Genomic DNA, 19,172 nt, shown 5'->3' with positions numbered 1-19,172 from the left:
TGTTTGTTGACGTTTGCAAGTTTAAATATAAAATATACAGTGTAGGTAAAAGTTTATGGTCGGTATGGTAAAATTTAACAGCATATCTAACACAGATATTAAATCATATTTTCAGCGAATAGACAAAGATAACAATCATATTTCCCCTTGGTCTCCTCTCCATATTTCTTATTGACACCCATTGGCCATTAGTGAGACGATTAGTTCCGATCAGAGATATTTTACATATCTCTGCTTTCGATCCTAATATACCCATGAAACTAGAGGTGGGTCGTTGACATTTTTATCGAAACCGTTTTTCGTAAACTCTTAACTAGTTGATTGTTTAGCAGTAGTCTCAAATAAGCGGGTACACAAACAAAGATATTGGCTATTATATTGAAGGAAACTAACGAAGGATATATTTATTATAACTTGAAAAATAAATTAAACAATACAAATAGTACTATCATTTACATTATACATTATTAAATCGCGAATTGTCTAAATTGACATTTTAAAAACATAAGTTTTTCCACTTTTCTTGTTAAACGTGTTCTTCTTGTATTTAAAATTAAACTAGGTTTTGAATATGTGTTCACAAGGAACATATTTTGTTACAATATTACAATATTTTATGAATATAGTGGTTAAGTTAGGATATACATGGCGATGGTTTTTCCGCCACTGTAATGGACAGTTCCAATCTCCGTTCGAAATTTTTTGTGGGTAATATCATCAGACAAATACATGTCGACTTCTTTTATATCTCTCGATACAGGTGTATGTTTAGATGAGTCATGTCCAACTAATTCATCAAAAATACACCATGGACTTAAGTCATCTTTATCAGTATCTTTTTCTTGTACTGGTTGATTTTCACTAGTACAATCTTCTTTTTCTTTTTTTATAGAACTGACCAGCTTCTTAACTCTTTCCTTTGTTTTTTATAACTAGGCATTCTTGTTAATGAATGAGTTTCGATTTACGATTGATCTGCATTTTCGATTTCAAATCTTTATTGATAGTTCGTTAAAGGATTTAGTTGTTGTAAATATTCAATTAAGAATTATTTTTCTTAGTCAAAATTATTGACCTAGTATAAGAATAATAATTTTATTTTCAAAAAATGCACATTTGTAGAAGATGCAGCTTTTTTGGTCCACTTTCTGAATATTGCAATGATTGAAACTTCTCCTGACGCATTTCTGTCCGTTTCGACTACTTCTACTACAAATACTGACATACTGCCACCGCCACCCAAGGGTTTAGTTTAGAACAAAAGAAACAAATAGATATGGATTTACTAAACCTATGCAAAGACTCGTTTCATCCGTTTTTCATAGTTGAAGAACGAGCTTTTAAAAAGTTTGCAGGGTGGATTCCTGGATATAAACCGCCAACAAGAAAAACTTGTTCATTACGTCAGGTTCATTACTTCAGGAATGTTATATTAAAACTGAGCAAATTATTAGATCATAAGTTGTTAAAGAAGTAGAAAATATCTGCATTACTACTGGCCTCTGGACATATGGAGTAACTGAGAGTTATATAGCATTAACAAGACAATATTTAACCGAAAATTTAGAATTTAAAACGGTTTTATTAGGCTGCTGCCATTTTTCTGGAAACCATAATTCAGAAAACATTCCTTTTGAAATTAGTGAAATTATTATCAGTGGGGTCTAAAACGAAAAGTAAATTTTGCAGTAACTGATAATGCTCCAAATATGGTCAAAGCTATTAAAGATGTTTTGGAATGAAAACATTTAAATTGTTTTGCTCATACGTTAAATTTATTGGTAGGGGACGCACTTGAATGCTGTCGTGTACAAATAGATAAAATAAAAAGTTTTTTTTCGACAATTCGGCAAAAACACATTTCAAAAAAAGTACCTTATCTTCAGAAAGACTTATAAGGTATCAATTACAACAAAACAAAGTTTCCAAACGGCCAATCCAAGACGTGGAAACTAGGTAGAACTTCACCTATTACATGTTAAAAAGAATGACCAAATTAAAAGAGGCAATCCGTTCCACATTGGTATTAGTTAATATAGACTTAGACTTAGACCAAATCTAAATAATGAAGACTGGATTATTTGTTCTCAACTTTCCCAAATTTTACGGCCTTTTAAAGAAATAACAATTACAATGAGTGGCCAAAAATACTTGAAGGGTAGTTCAGTGATGGTACGCTGCCTGCAAGAATCTTGCAATAAAATTTTAGCAAACGGTAACCTTACATCGATAGTATCCGACGTAGTACAATTACTAATATCGGGTTTAGCAAAAAGATTTAGAGGGATAGAACAGAGTGGCACATTGTCATTATGTACATTTATGGATTCACGATTTAAAGTGCAGGGATTTTCTGATAAAAATATAGATAAAAAAATAAAAGAAAGAGTTATGAAGCTGGTTATTTCTATAAAAAAAGAAAAAGAAGATTGTACTATTGAAAATCAACCAGTACAAGAAAAAGAAACCGATAAAGATGACTTACGTCCATGGTGTAATTAATTGGACATGACTCATCTAAACGTACACCTGTATCGAGAGTCCATTACAATGGTGGAAAAACCATCACCATGTATATCCTAACTTAACCACTATATTCATAAAGTATTGTAAATAAGAACACATGTTTAAAATCAAATCAAAATCAAACGTTAGAGAGCAGTGCAAAATTCAAGATATTGTAAGATGGGGAATTTACCCAATTTAAAAATTAATATTTATAAAAAAGAAAACACAATACGTCTTTAAAAAAAAAGACAATATAAAAGAAAATACCGAAATAACGAAGTAAATTGGCAAACTACTAAAGTAGGGTAGTTGGGGGTAAAAACACGCATGGGGCAAAATAACGCACCTTATTTAAATTTGCCACTAATGTCCAGGTTGAACCAATTTTAGTTACAAACGTTTGGCAACAGTGTGCCTTATGTGTTGTTCCAAGTTTAAAGCCGATTCAAGGCGTGGTTTAAAAACTATGAGGTAAATATTATTTTTTACTATTACACTGTAAAAAGTAAAGTTCGTGTAACCTTCTGGCTAAGGTCTTACTATTAATTTACTTACTATTACTTATAAGGACTAATACACTGTAATATCAGCATAACAAAAATAATTTGTGATAAAATCAAATTGTCATTTTTCGTTCAATTAAATTATTCGGGTGTTTTCTTGGCTTCTTCTTCTTTCAGTGCCTATTCGTTCCGAATATTGGCAATCATTCTGGCTTGGTTGTGGGTTATTATGAGTTTTAGATTAAAGTTCTTCTTCTTCTTACGATGCCTATCCGTTCCGGATGTTGGCGATCAACATGGCTATCCTAACTTTACTTGCTGCTATTCTGAATAGTCCAGTTGTCGATGTATTAAACCACTTTCTCAGGTTTTGAAACCAAGATATTCTTCTTCTCCCTGGTCCTCTCTTTCCAAATACCTTGCCCTGAAGAATGAGTTGCAACAAGCCGTATCTCTGTTCATTCCTCATAACATGGCCAAGATATTCTAGTTTGCGCTCTTTGATGGTGTTAATAATCTCGCATTCCTTGCCTATTCTACGTAGGACCTCAACATTAGTCACACGATCCACCCATGAAATTCTTAAAATACGTCTGTAACACCACATCTCGAATGCCTCGAGTTTTCTTAAAGAAGCTTCTGAAATGTCCAGGCCTCTACTCCGTATAATAACGTAGAAAATACATAGCATTTAATGAGAGAGATTTTGGTAGCAAGTGGTAAATCGTGACTTCTGAAAAGAGACTTCATCATTATGAACGCCGATCTTGCTTTTCCTATGCGTTGTTTTATTTCACTGGGGTGATCCCATTGGCTGTTAATGCTGGTACCAAGGTATGTGTAGCTGTCCACTCTGTCAATTGGATGTTGGTTAACCAAAAGCTGTGTATTCAATATTTCGCGCTTACTGACTACCATGTACTTTGTTTTCTTCGTATTAAGATCAAGTCCGTGTTCTCTACTTATATCTGATATACGCGACATTATTCTTTGCAAACCGTCCAGAATATCTGCAAAAACTACTGCGTCGTCGGTATATCTAATGTTGTTTAGACGTATTCCATTGACTAATACGCCTTCTTGTAGTTCGCCTAGCCCTTGCTCGAAGATATATTCAGAGTATATATTAAATAACACCGGGGACAGAATGCATCCTTACCTCACTCCTGTATCTATAGAGACTGCTTCTGTCAATTGGTCATCCACTTTAATATTAATAGTTTAGTATTAATAGTTTAATATTAATACTAACGATTAAGGTTAGGTCCTTAAAATCTCAACAGATGGTTTTGACAGTGTTACCGAATGGGGCAAAAATATGCGAGAGGTATGGGGCAAAAATACGAATGCGTATTTTCCCCATTATCGTTTCTACTAATTTCGGAATTAAATATGCAATTCTTCTAAATCTTAGTTTCTGTTTTCCAGAAACTACAAAAGAAAATCAGAGCGCAAGTTTTTGACAGAAGTTATTTTGTACGAAGCTCGTGAACTTTAGTTAACGTGAACCATTAATAATGGCGTTTCTATACGTCAGATAGCAAAAGCTGTGGGATTTTATGAAGCGACACTACGGCAAAGGTTGAAAAAAAAAAAAGAAATGGAGCCCAGTTTTTAGGCAGATTTAAAGCAGTTTAAATCTTGGATCTTAAACAAGATCCAAGAAAACGAAATAGTTCAGCATTTCAAAGAACTTGACAAACGATTTTATGGAATGACGCTAAAGTCATTGCGTTTTTTAATTTACTCTTATTGTGTAAGAAACCGTATTAGTCATCCATTTTCACGAAAAATAAGTATTGATAGAACCATGGGCTTCAATAGAGTGCAGCTAGCTCAGTATTTTGGAAAACGCTATAAAAGATATAAGTTATCTCTCAACCATATCTATAACGTCGATAAAACGGGCATTCAGATAGTCCCAAACCATCTGCCCAAACATGTTGCCCCAGTTGGAAAAAGAGATGTAGCAAAAAATGTACCCGCCGAGCAAGGACAAACAATTACGGTTGTTTGCTGTATGAGTGCAACTGGTCATCATGTCTCCCCATTTTTCGTATTTGCTCGAAAACGGACGAATCTTCTTCTAATTAAAGACGGGCTCACTACCTGCGACATGGCTGTTACTGATATTGGTTACATGAACGCTTCCACATTTATCAAGTAGCTGGAGCATTTTCAAAAACATACAAGTCCGACAGAGGAGAACCCTGTTCGTCTGATTCTAGATAATCATGTATCGCACACAAGTCTTCAAGCAGTAAAATTTGCTTACCAGTTATTATCCAGGACAGGTTCTTTCCATTTACCAGTTGGCTGGTCTTTTTTCCACAGCATTTGCAAAGACTGCCATTATAGATATAGCAAGAAAGGGTTTTCGGTCTACAGGAATCTACCCACTAGATAAAAAAAATTTTATCAGTTTTTTCCACGAGGAAGACCGAAAATGCGATGGAGCGACGATATTAAAAGAGCTGCAGGGCCAATGTGGAAACGTCTTACAAACAATAGAGATGAATGGCGAGAAGAGTTTTTATCTAGTTTCAACAAAAAGAAGAAGAAGAACTTGCTACTGATACGATAGAGCTCCAGCCTTTATCAAAATCGGAAGTCAGAATTTCTGTACGTGGTCCTTTAAATATTGAAAAAGAAACTGTTACTGACACGAAAGAGCCCCAGTCGTCATGGGTCATCAAAATCAGAACAGTCAGTAGTTTCACCGCCAGACATTATTCCCTTCCCAAAAATTAAGATAAAAAGGAAACTAACCAGGGAAAGTTTGAAGTCATCCCTTCTAACATCGATACCTAATTAGGAGCGACTTTTAAAAGAACAAGAAGAAAAGAAGGAAACAGCAAAAGATAAGGAGAAGAGAGCATTACTGAAAAATTAAAAAATCAAATCTCAAAGCACTAAAGTTCGTGCTGCCAAAAAGAAAGTTTTCCACAAATCATCACCTGATAAATCAGTAGCACTCTCCTATCAAGAAAGTAGCTACCTGGAATGTAAGAAGTATATATCAGCCTGGAAAACTACATAGCGTTATTAAAGAGAAAGAGAGACTAAATATAGATATACTTGGGGTTAGCGATGTACAATGGTCAGGAAATGGAGAGATATCAATAAATAACCACAATATCTATTACACTCAAGGAGACAAAACTGATCATCGATACGGAGTAGCTTTCATCATAAGCAACACTATTAGAAAATCAGTGCTAGGTGTGATTCAAATCTCAGAAACAATAATAGTGCTAAAAATTCAAGCACGGAACTGTAATATTAATATGATCCAAGTCTATGCTCCCACAGCTGATAAGACCAAAGATGAGATCGAAAAGATTTATTTAGAATTGCACAATGCAATCAAGTTAACAAAATCTAGAGATATTACTTACATTTTAGGAGACTTTATTGCAAAAATTGGAGTAGGTACAGTTGAAAATATAGTTGGACAGTTCGGATTAGGAACTAGAAACGAGAGAGGAGAAAGGCTCATAGAATTCTGCCAAGAAAAGAATATGGTAATTGCCAATACTTGGTTTCAGCTTCCTATGAGAAGACTATATACATGGACGTCTTCTTCACATACAGAAAACCACATTGTCAGAGAGACTATAGACAACTACATAGACTTTATACTCGTAAATAGCAGGTATGAAAACGGTATAACCTCAGTTAAAACTTAATAAAATTAAAAAGAATTGAACTCAGAAAACAACAACCAAAAATTAATGTAAGATTGCTAAAAAACAAAGCAGTAAAAAACGAATTAAAAAATAATGCGAATCTTAATATGCAAAAAACACTAACTGATAATATGCACAAAAAAATAAGAGAAGTGACTGGAATGGGTCGAAATCGATAGCAAGAACACATAAAAGACAAAAAAGGAGTACTACTAATAGATTTACTAGAGAATTTAAGATGATGGGAGGAGTACGTTACAGAAATTTTCCAAGATGAAAGAGGTAAAAGGCAGAAAATACAAGAATTAAATCCTTTGGAGAGACAGAAGATTACGATAAATGAAATCAAATATGCTGCCAAAAACTTTAAAGACAATAAGGCAGCTGGATTAGATGAAATACCAGTAGAACTGTTAAAACTAGTGGAAGAGGATAACTTGGAAGTTGTGGCAGATTTATTCCACACGGTGTACAATACGGTAATAATACAACAAGAGTGGCTGAAGTCAGCATTTATAACCATCCCTAAAAAAAAGCAGCAAAAGCGTGCTCTGATTATCGAAAACTGAGCTTCATAAGTCATACTTTAAAAGTATTGCTGAAAGTAATACATAAGAGAATATACGAAGGGCTAGAGGAGGATATTAGCGGGACGCAGTTCGAGTTCCGAAATGGAATGGATACTCGAGAAGGACTATTTGTGCTTTGTTTACTAAAAAGCTTTTGATAAAGTGAGACATGAAAAACTAATAGCAATACTTATGAACAAGCGCATTGATAGTAAAATTATAAATATAGTGCAAATATTATATTGGAACCAAAGTGCTATAGTTCAAATTGATGGGCAACACTCAGAAGAAATGAAGATCTGTAGAAGAGTTAGACAGGGATGTGTTTTATCGCCACTTTTGTTTAACTTTTTACGCCATCGTTTTTATTTTAACCTCTTACTATCACATCCACAAAATTACAAATTTTCGTCTGCTGCCTCGCTGCTTCTTTTATTACAGAGAGCGTTTTTTATTGTGCACGGTGATTACGTTGAATTTGACGATGGATACATTTGTTATAAGACAAAGTAGAAGTTTCAAGTCTTGCACAAACAGACCGTCGAGTAATCTGCAGTCGAATACAAGTTCTAAGAGCGACAATAATAATAGACAGTCGAGTAATATCCATCCAGGGGCAGCTACGAGCGGTAATTACAAACGGCCGCTCGATGCGCAGTCAACAACTGTCACAAAAAAGAAGAAGAAGTCCGGGACCCGACAATATTCTGAAGATTACTTGCAGTTCAGTTTAATAAAGAGTACTAATGACAAACCCGTATGTGTTATTTGTTATGCTACACTTTCAAACGAGTCCATGAAACCTTTAAAATTTAAGCGGCACTTGGAATTGAAGCACCTGGAATACAGAATAAAAAGAGAGAATTAATAGCTAACAAAAAGACTATGTATTTGAATTTTTTTCAGAACGCTCAATCTGAAAACCTTGTACTGGCTTTTATAAAATATCAAAATTAATTGCTGAAACCGGTTATCCTCACACAATTGCCGAGAAATTAATAGTTTCAGCAATAAAAATAGTATCGGTCAGATAGCCAAGCGGGCTAGGCGGTCGATTCTCATTCGCTTCACTGTCGAATAGTTCAGTAGATGTGGGTTCGAGCCCCAGCTCGGTGTACAGAAAAATAAAAAAGGCTAACGTAGCAGTTTAAAATTCTAGATGAATCTGCGGCTTAGACTAGAATATGCTGGCGTCTGATCGGCCTATGGTGGAGCAGTATGGCAAGAGATAAGGGCTTGCGACTCGGTGATACTCCTCCATAGATCCCTACCGGAAGGGCGTGGTGTCTTAATATCGGTGTGTATATATATTGTATATAAATAAAAATGGTAGCATCTCGGATATGTGATAAAAAGCAGGACAAGCAAGTTAATTCGCTGGCTCTATCAAATAACACAGTGGGGCATAGGATTGTGGAGATGGCACTGAAGAAACTATTACAGGTCACTTAAAGGAGTGTAACTATTTTTCCTTGTAAGTTGATAAAAGCACAGACATACCAGATAATATTAATCTGTGTTTTGTTAGATACGATTTTTCAAAATACTATTCACAAAGAATTTCTATTTTGTAAATCTTTGTCAATAAAAAAACACGGCTGAAGAAATGTTGTATCTGATTGATAGCTACATTAATGACAATGGAATTGAATGGAATAAATGTGGGGGACTCAGTGGCAATGGAGCACGGGTAACGGCAGACGCTCGTACTGAACTTTTTCCGAGGATCAAAGCCCTAGTACCAGAAAGTGTTTGGGTGCATTTTAGCATCAACAGAGAGGCTTTAGCTGTCAAAAATGCCACTGTTTTTAAACGAATCTTTCCAAGAGTGTGTAGCATTTATAAACTTCATAAAATCCCTCTCACTAAACTCAAGAGTATTCTCTGCTTTGTCCAAGTAAATAGGAAGTGAACATAAACATCTTCTTTTGCACTGCAAAGTGCGTTGGCTATCAAAAGGAAATGTTTTAAAAAGATTTATTGAATTAAAGAAAGAAATTTCAATATTCTTAGAACAACATCCACCAACGGATAGGGATGTCATCTTTGTAATATTTTTGACTTCTTGAACAATATAAATATGAAATTACAAGGTAGCAATGTAACTATATTTAAAGTACAAGAGAATGTGGAAACTGCAATAAAAAAATTTAATTTGTGAATACGTCCTTCGGAAGCGGGAAATTACAAAGTTTTTACAAAGCTAACATAAATACAAAAAGAGAATAATTTAAATTCAATGCCGAATGAGATTTCAGCGGCTTTCAAGAAACATATGCTAGGACTGGAGGCAAATCTAAAGGAATATTTTTCCCCATTCACAGCAACAAAGCATGGACAAGAAATCCATTTGCAATGGACGCAGAATCCGACACAGGACTTCCAGATTTATATATTGAGTCAGTTATTGAACTATCGTGTGATGAGGCACTCAAAGACATATTTGACAAAATACCACTAATAGATTTTTGGTTGTCTTGTCGCCAGGAGTACCCAGATTTAGCAGAAAAAGCGATAAAGTTTCTAATTCCTTTTGTTACGACCTATATGTGTGAAGCAGGGTTTTTAACACTGGTTTACCTCAAAAATAAATATAGGAACCGTTTGAAGGTGAACCGGACCTGAGGATAAAATTAATATCTTTCCTTCAAACGTGAAGTTTTTAGTTAACCAAAAATAACTGCATACTTCTCAATAAAAAAGTATTTGATTTTTATTTTGTTTTATTACATTTTTGTTTTAATTATGATTTTTTATTAAAATACATAAAGCTATAATAAATATTTAAATATGTTTTCTTGTACACACACAAGGGGATGAAAAAAAAATAACGAGTCACGAAAGATAAGCCCAAAAAATAACCGGGCCACAGAAAAATAAGTTTGGGAAACGCTGGTATGCAGCAATAGATTGCTCGAAATGCATATTATTCGAAATATTTGATTCCATATCTTCAGCACGATATAAACCATGTATCCTTATCAAAATATTCTTACTTGTACATAATAGTTAACCATTATATAGTCTTTTATTTATATTTAACGGTGTTATGAATATTACCTGTAACTTATTTCTAAGTATCAATACAATAAAAAACAATAGGGATGTTCACTAATTTTTAAATATTGTTAAATTCAATAGGTTATAACATATATAAAAACATAGCAAACATAAAGTTGTTTAAAAATATATATTTCTTAAGATAAATCAATTCTTAATTTCAATTCTGATGGAGGATAGAAAAACGGCTCCTCGCAGCGAGGCTACGGTGTGTGACGTCAGCAGTCGTATCGACAACTTGTTTTGTATACGTATTTACGAAGTGTGACCAGTTCTTTAAGTATTTAATCACTGATAATGAAGCCAATTAAGTGGTGTTTTGTTCCTGGGTGTCTAAATACATCTAAAAACAATTCTGAGACGATTTTTATTACAGTTCCAAACAATTTAACACCATATTCACATAAAATTCTCAAACCACAGGTTTTTATATCTGTACCTCGGAGGGATACTCTACAACACTATGTCCATTTTTTCAATTTTGACAATTTTACAGACTAATAATTAACTTTTATAACTTTATTTAAAGGAATAGAGCACTAGGTACTAAACCATTTGCTGATAAAGAAAGTGACCTTTAAAAGAACACCAAGTCCATTTTTACTTAGAGGGATAAAACACCATGTGGACTTAATGTTTTGTCCCTCTACGCATGTGAATTACCGCCGCGCATATCTCTATGATGAGAGGTACACTGTTAGTGATCTAATAATAATACTTTTGCTATTAATGGTGTGTTTACAGTGGTTTGTTACTAATAATAAGAACAATGAACCATAATTCTCGTATTAGAAATATTCTTGAAGTACCTACTAAAAAGTTCTGCGAATTCTTCTATTGCATTTACAGGTAAGCTACCTTTTTGCTCATTATTTTTAAATTATTAAAAAACATAACCTCAAAAGGATAATGTAGTGATTTGATACCAACCATAGACTAGCAATATTATTAAATCTTTTACAACCAATATTATACGCCTTGTTTAATTTCAGAATCAAATAATACACCAAGCAATAATGTTTTAAATGAAGAGCATATTAATAGAGATGCCTTGAGTTGTGATAACGAAGATCAGTCTGATATAGAGAAAAGTTCTGATAAACTATTCGTAGTGGAAATGAAATAAGATCTGCATTACTAAAATGGTCAGATACCGTCATTCCTGACAGTAACATAGAAGAAATCATACTACGGTCTTACAAATGTTACTGCCAGAATAAAAATGTTAGCATTAATACTTTTGTTTAAAAAAGTAAAAATTATCATCCAGAAGTTTCTACTAAAGAGTAATACCCACATGGAGGCGGACACTGTCCATGCGCTGATAGAGCGAAAGAGAAAAAACTTAACATTTCTATTCACACGCCCTGGGATTGGCAGCAGTTAGTCAGACAAACCTCAATGAAATATACCGTACATACTATGGAACTAGAAGAATTTAAAAATTTAAGGTCATTGTATGATGTCAAAACATCTTAAAATCCGCATATGATTAATAGAAAAGAGACATTAACAAACAAAAAGTTCTTCTGTCAAACTGTGTTTAACTGCAAGTTAAACAAAACAGCATTGGAACTATGTTTTTAAAAAGTAATTTTCATGACGAAAACCAGGAGATTGACCTTGTTAGGTTTCGAAGGCAACACCTTACATTGCCAAAAGATTTGCAACTGGTATCACAATGTCCAATACTTATATCACAACAAAAGTATAACGATCTATTGGCATTACTGTCAAATGTTCCTACATTTTGCCATGATTTTTATCAAAACTTAAAGCATACCTACTAGTAATACTAATAGTGACTATCCAGAAGGAGACTTCCTTGAGGATGACTGAGTGGTTTGTACCTAAAATGCCATTTTTACATACATATTTATATTTGTAAAGGTAAATTGTATGGTTAAATAAATTTTGTCAGTAAAAGTCAAATAGGAATGTAGTTGTTATTGAATACCCCATACTAATTCTTACAGTACAATAACTTTATTAGATGGCTACAACACCATGTCCGTTAAAAGGGTTAAAAAACACAGGAACAAATTTGTTTTTAATTATAACAAATGTATTATGTAAATAACAATAAACAGAATGCTCTAGTAAAATATTGTTTCGATATCTTAATAAAGAGCTGCAGCAATAATACTTTTTGGCGAAAAAAAGTTTAAAACTGCTCTCCTATAAAGTTTTAAAAATGAACATAGTGTTGATTCCTTCCGAGTTACAGATATTTGATTTTATTTTTTTTTTTCTAACTTGCATAATAACTGCTTTTTCTAGTTTTTCCCTCTCTTTGTAGCAAACACCACTTATTTGGCTTCATTATCACTGTATAAATACTTAAAGAACTGGTTACACTTCGTAAATACGTATACACAACAAGTTGTCGATACGACTGCTGACGTCACACACCGTAGCCTCGCTGCGAGGAGCCGTTTTTCTAGCCTCCATCAAAATTAAAATTAAGAATTGATTTATCTTAAAAAATATATATTTTTAAACAATTTCATGTTTACTATATTTTCATATATTTTATAATCTATTGAATTTAACTGAATTTAACTATATTTAAAAATTTGTGAACATCCCTATTGAAATTCATTTAGTAGTTTTTCAGAAAAAAAAACAATTAAGGCATTTTTAAATAAAAAAATTTAAATAACTCGAAAAAGAAGCATTTTTTAACAAATTACTGGGATGAAAAATTATTTATTTCGATAAGATACACCTAAAACAATTTTACTCAAAGCGATTTGAGAAATTGTTTTTTGTTGTGCAAATGTTTTGTAAATACAAAAAAATTAGTCGGTTTATGCTCTAATTATAAGGATAAACCGCTAAACTAGTCTCCTACAACAATATAGATTCATTCATTCATTCATTCATACATTAATAGAACTTATTAATCATAAATAATGTTTATTTTTTTAGCAACTATATATTGGAACATAGAACGAATATTTATATTTAAAACGGAGTAGCACCGCGCTTATGCTCTGTGGCCGCTCCAATTCGGTTGAGCATTTACTCGACTAAGGACCTGCACTGTTTAGACGTAAATTCATTACCAATCTGCTCTATTTTGGTTTTAAGTTCGTAGAATGTCCAGTGTGGATTACTCGTTAGTGTCTGTTTTATTTTATGCTGTACCGTTTCAATGACATTTAGGCCAGGACTGTTAGAAGGCCAAAAAAGGACATTTATATTGTGATTTCCAAACCATTTGTTTGTGATTCTGGAGATATAACAGGCCGCTTTATCCTGCTGAAAAATATAATTCCCGCTAGCACTTAATTTCGCAATACTTGGTGGTAGGCTATTTAGCAGTACATGATGATATTTTGCAGAAACTGCCATCTTTTTCTTCAAGTGCCATCTCCGCGGCGGAGGTCGGCAATCATCATAGCTATTCGGACTTTTGAGAAGGCTGCTCTGAAAAGTTCATTTGATGTACATCCATACCACTCTCTCAGGTTACGCAGCAATGACATTCTACGCCTCCATATGCTTTGTTTTCCTTGGATCTTTCCCTACATAATCAGTTGCAGCAAGGTGTATTTCTCTTTATGTGACGGTTCTGTCACATAAAGAGAAATCACAAACCCCTTTGTTTGTGACGTGTTCTGTCCTCGACATTTTCAGAATTCTTCTATACACGCACAGCTCGAATCATTCCAGTTTTTTCAGTGATGTCGCATTCAAGGTCCAAGATTCCGTTCCATAAACCAAAGTCGAAAAAATATAGCACCTCGCCAACCTAACTCTTAGTTTCAATTTTAAATCCCTTGTACATAGCACTCTTCTCATTCTGTTGAAATTTGCTCTAGCCTTTTCTATTTTGATTTTGATCTCCTGAATGTAATCATTTGTGGAGTTAATCATTGTTCCCAGATATACATATTTGTCCACTTGTTCGACGTTGGTTCCGTTTATTAGAAGATTCTCGTTGTTTCTTTGAGTTTTCATTTTGTCTTCTTGACATTTATTGTTAGACCGTATTCTTTTCCATATTCCGCTATTCTGGTCACCAGTATCCGAAGATCTTTCTTAACCGAATATTTTCGGTTAAGATCACAGGGTCATCCGCATATCTAATGTTTTTAATGGCAACTCCATTTACCTTTATTCCAGCTGTTTCATCCTCAAGAACTTTTTTCATCATCAAATCATCACCCATTTAGGAAATTTTCCGGTCCGTTTCAAACAGTCTTTGTAAAATGCCTCATGATTAGTGCAAAAAATTCGTTTGCGTAATCATGAACACATCGAATTTTGAGTCTGAAGTGTTTAGTATTAAGTTTTATAGTGTGTAGTGAACTTTTAGTATCCAAAAACTAAGTATTTCTTAATCAAAAGTAAAAATAGCTTGCCGTAATCACTTTAATAAAGGTAAGAGAAGCCAATATTTTAATTTATTGATGTTTCGAAAAGTTTTATTTCCTTTTTAGATCATTATTCACGGTTTTGGCTGTAAATATTATAGTACCGCTTGGATTTACATGAAATTTGGCATATACATAGCTAACGGCAAAGAAAAAAAGTGATATTGTGTCGATGTGTGCTTTTGCCATGGGGTTGAGTTTCAGCCCTTCTCGGGTGTGAAAAAACATGCATTCAAAATAAGTCTAGAATTGAATATTCTAAGCAACTTTTATTTGATACAGTTTTTGTACAAATTCAATACTTATCGAGTTATTTGCGAGTGAATATAATCATTTTTCAATAAAAAAACCACGTTTTTAGGCGGTTTTCCGCAAATAGCTGAAAAACTAAGAATTTTATCAAAAAAAAAAAAATATTCTTAGCAAAAATATAGCTTATAAAAAAGTTAAAAAAATGATGTACTTATACTTATATGAAGTGTGTAGACTCAGTAAAAGCAGAGTTGTAGCTAATGAAACGTAATTTAACTTTTAAATCGAATATTTCAACTAGAAATATTAAAAAAATGAAGCACTTTTCGGGGAAAACTCGCTGTCGGGGAAATTGCTTGTTTTTTTCATACTTTCACGTTCAAATATTCGATTTGGAATTAGACGAACAAGAACCTACTTTTCATTAGCTACAAAAGTGCATCTGGCTTTATATGTACACCATTTTTTTTGCTATTTTATAAGCTATATTTTTGTTACGAATATTGTTTCGATAAAATACTTACTTTTTGAGTTATTTGCAAAAACTGTCTAAAAACATTGTTTTTTTGTTGTTGAAAAATGAACATATTCACTCGCAAATAACTCGAAAAGTATTGACTCAGTGAAAAAACTCTATAGAACAAAGATTGCTTAAAATTAGTCAGTTTATCCAATTCCTGACTTATTTTTGAAAGTATGTTTTTTCACCCCTGAGAATGGGTGAAACTCACCCCTAGGGCAAAAACACATTGGCAGAATATAATTTTTTTTATTTAACATGTTAGCTTTGTTGTGTATGCCAAATCAATGTGTGTGTTGTGTATGCCATGTGTCATGTCAATCCAAGCTGTTCTTTGGGGGGGTTTTATCGTGAGTGAATGGAATATTTCTGGACTTAAAAAAGCACACAGAATGCAGTTTCATAACTTTACCGATATTTCCGATGATGCTGGTTGTATTACAATACATATTATTTTTCCCCAGGCTGTTTTGACATTCTCTCAATCAACTAAGTACATTAAGTTATTGAAGGTAAATAGAATAATAAAAATGTCAAGCACTGCTACAGCCGATGAACTCCTTGATATTAATTTAATTCTCACTTCACCTAAAAAAGACCAGTAAAGGGACATTTTGACGTTAAAATGAAGGAAAGATTATAAATGTATTTAAAACGGAAATGCAGGAGAACCCTACAATATCGAAAAGTGCGATTTCTATTAGAGTAGCAGATAAAAACAGGTAGTGAAATTGTTTCTCCATTATTTATTTTAGAGTGCGCATTTTCACTATATTTAACAAATATTGTAGTTTTTATCTATTGTAGGCGTGTGTAGTTGTAGTGTACGCAATGTGATTCATGAATATGAAATTACGGGAACATTGTCGACACCAAAATCAGTTGAGGATCATAAAAGTATTTTTAACTCGCTGGATGAATTTGACAGAAAAACAATAAGAAGAGTAATCCATCAATTCTTTTTTCGAAATGAAATACCCACTATAGACAAAGTTCTGAGAGTTGTTAATGAAGATCCGGTTTGGCTAACTTCAAAAGAACTACGTTTTTTAAATTATTGAAAGAAGTAAATTTTAAGTTTGAACGTCGTCAGCGAAACAGCATTTTGATGAACAGGGACGAAATTGTCTCAAGGAGATGAGAATTTCTGATAAAAATTAAGTCCTACAGAAATAAAAACCGCAAAATTTACTACTTAGACGAGACTTGGCTAAACGCTGGCCACACCTAATCTAAATTATGGGTCGACAATTCGGTAACGTCTTATAAACAAGCGTTTTTAGATAGACTTTCTACGGGGTTAAAAAATCCTGCAGTTAAATGTTTATGTGCTTTTTCACTTCAAGTTAACTTTAAAAAAATAAAATTTTTAGTAAAAAAAAGGCTAATAATCTGTCACATTGGCAGTGAAGATAGGTTTATTCCAGAAGGGCTGTGGGTGTTTGAATAAAAAAAAAGTGGAGACTACCATGAAGAAATGGACGGGAAATTTTTCGAAAATTAGTTTAAACATATACTGCCCCGATTAGCAGACAACTCCATCATCGTATTAGATAACGCGTCTTATCATTCAAGAAAATTGGAAACAATTCCAACTACTGCTTCTAGAAAAGCTGACATCCAAGCGTGGCTGAAATAAAAAATATAGGGTTTGAGGACTCCACGTTAAAAGTGCAACTGCTGGCTATCGTTAAGGAACATAAGGGACAATATAATAAATATATCATTGATGAGATGGCAAAAAGCCAAAACAAAGTAGTGCTAAGGCTGCCCTCATACCATTGTGAGCTCAATCCGATTGAGCTCATCTCAACACTACTTTTAAATTTGCACATATGAAAAATATTTTTTATGATGCAATAAATAATACTAGTCCAACTACGTGGCAGAAATGTGTGCAAAACGTTCAGCAAAAAGTCGAGTCCAAAATGGAAAAGTTAAACAATATAATAGAGAACCATATCGAATCCATAATAATAAATCCAGACGAAGACAGCAGCACATGTAGCTCTTCAGACTCTGAGTAATTTAAATGGTATGTTTTTATGCTTTGACAAACTTATGACAATGCTACTTTATTTAAAATTTTCACTTTGTTAAGTATCTCTCAGTTAATGAATATTTTATTTTAGCACATTTTTCTTCAATGAAACATTAGATTTTGTTTACAATGATTAAATTTTAAGAAATTCTTACACTAATAGTTTTGAAAAGTAAATATTTTAAAAAATCGTATGATACACCTCAGTACGACCCTGTTTGTGTCGGCACCCTTTTGCGCGCGTTTGTTGACAGTTGGGAATATGTAAAATAAATGTAGTTTAATATTCTCGTATTTTTAGCAGAAACTACACAAACACAAACACAAACACAAACGAAACAAACTGTTTTCAGTAATTTGTAATAAATTGTTATTCTTTTGTTGTGCCTTATGCTGGTTTTGTTAGAAATGACTTTGTTCTGATGCATTATAATGTCAAGCCTCACAGTGCGAGAATCACTTAACACTTTTTAAATGAAGTAAATATTCCTGTAGTGGATTAGCCAGCATTGAGTCCAGACGCAAACCCAATCGAACATGTTTGGTACATGCTTAAGTGAAGGATATAAAGTCGTGTTCCTGCCACTTTAATCTTAAATCAACTAAAAAAAGCCTTTTTAGAGGAATGGGAACTTACTTCTCAACAGGACATTTCTCATTTGATTTTAGGAATGCCAAGGAGAATTTAGGCAATAATACGAGCACGCAGAGAAAACATTCATCATTAAAATCAGTTTGTGCAGACACATGATTTGAGTTTTAATCAATTGAGCGTCATTTTTTTTTACAACATTTACTATTGTTTTTTTCTGTCCACTGAAACAGTTCTTTGTTTAAGAGTTAAATTTTTACTAGAAATTTCCGGAAATTTATGTAAATTTTTCAAACATTATTAATTTATTGTTCTTGTAGATAATAGAATAAAAGCAACAACACCTAATCTAGACACCACAAAACATACGAGCCACGTAAAAAAATTTTTGTAGCGTACTGGAAATATCCTGGTTACATAACCTATTAGGATTTTAATTGAATATATAAATAAAATCACAAACGTTTTTCTCTTTCTCTTCTTCTTTTAATGTAGACATGACTGTCTGTTTTCCAATGTGCTTTCAGTAAGTTGTCGTTCCATCGTTTTCGTGGTCTTCCTACTGAGCGTCTTTCTATTGGGGAACCGTCTCTTGACGTCTTTACTACTCCATTTGTTGTCATTCGGCTTTTATTATTGTTCCATTCCATACTCTTCTATTTCTTATCCAGTTCTTGATGTTCTCCACCTTGTACTTCTAGCTCTGTCCCATAGTGTCTTGCCATCAATTTTGTCATCAAGTGTTTTCATCTTTGCTGTTTCTAATATCCTTTTTGTCCTCTTTGTGTCAGGTCCTGTTTTTGTCGCGTATGTCATCATTGGTCTGATGAGTGTTTTGTAATTTCTGTTTTTTATTTATTTCCCGATATTTTATTTCTCCATATTGTTTCATCCAGGCAGCCTACGGCTCTGTTTGTGCTATTTACTTAATTTTCCACTTCAGTTTCGAGCTTTCCATAGCTAGATAATGTGATGCCTAGATATTTAAACTCCATCACTTGTGCTATTATCTGACCTTCCAGCTTTAAATTTACATCTTAGTAAAGTTGCTGTTGA

This window comes from Diabrotica undecimpunctata, chromosome 5 (genome assembly GCF_040954645.1).
Source record: "Diabrotica undecimpunctata isolate CICGRU chromosome 5, icDiaUnde3, whole genome shotgun sequence".
Classification (NCBI taxonomy): Eukaryota; Metazoa; Arthropoda; class Insecta; order Coleoptera; family Chrysomelidae; genus Diabrotica; species Diabrotica undecimpunctata.
This window is presented reverse-complemented; position numbering follows the sequence as displayed.